Raw genomic sequence first — 860 nt, forward strand, 5'->3', positions numbered from 1 at the left:
ACCACTAAACGTGACGAATGGCAAAGAAAGAAATTCCGGTCTGATCTAAAATGAAGCGAGAGAAACCCCCGCATGACTGCCCTCGGCCAAGCAAAGGCTAAAAGCACACGAATCACGGGAATCGTCAGAGGGCCTTTGTTCCACTTGCCCCTCGGCGTCTAGTCGTTCCCGGTCGCCTTCATCCACAGCTGAATGGACGAAATCTGGGTGAGGTCGAATTCGTCGTCTCCGGTGACCCAGGCGTAACCCCAGTGTCGAGTGGCGTTGTAGAGCTCCATCTGTTCGCTCCATGTCAGGAGTCCGTTGGCCCGGCAGTGGTTCTGGGTAGGATAGAAGAATTCCTTTGCAGTTCCCGTCTCTGGAGATGGACCGGTTGTGGAAGGGCGCTTCCCACCAGCTGGCTTCTTCGAGGTTGTCCACGGACTCGCCCACGGAGAGGAGGTTGTTCACCAGCACGACGGAGGAAAAATGCATGCTCAGAGTCTTATTCTCGAAGATGAGGACGACGCGGAGGAGCAGGTCCAGGCCCGCGGGGGTGGCAGACACACGATTTTGCGGCCACAGGAGCTGCCAGGCCCCGTCGCAGGTCTCCCTGATCGGGTTCATGGACCTGTCCCAAAGCCACGTCTGGCCGAAGATAGGGTCAGGTGTCGACCAGCAGGTTTTGGGGCACTGATCGCACATGCTTCCCAGGCAGTTGACACGACCGCACTTGCTGCAGCTGCCGTTGGCCCCCATGCAGGTATCCCAACAGGTACATGAGTCGTCTGTCCTCACGTCGTAATATATATATCCTGAAACACAAAAGGAAGTCACAGTGAATCAGAGATTGTCTTGGGTGCTTCACGGCTGGAAGGGCG

This window comes from Penaeus monodon, chromosome 34 (assembly GCF_015228065.2).
Source record: "Penaeus monodon isolate SGIC_2016 chromosome 34, NSTDA_Pmon_1, whole genome shotgun sequence".
Classification (NCBI taxonomy): domain Eukaryota; kingdom Metazoa; phylum Arthropoda; class Malacostraca; order Decapoda; family Penaeidae; genus Penaeus; species Penaeus monodon.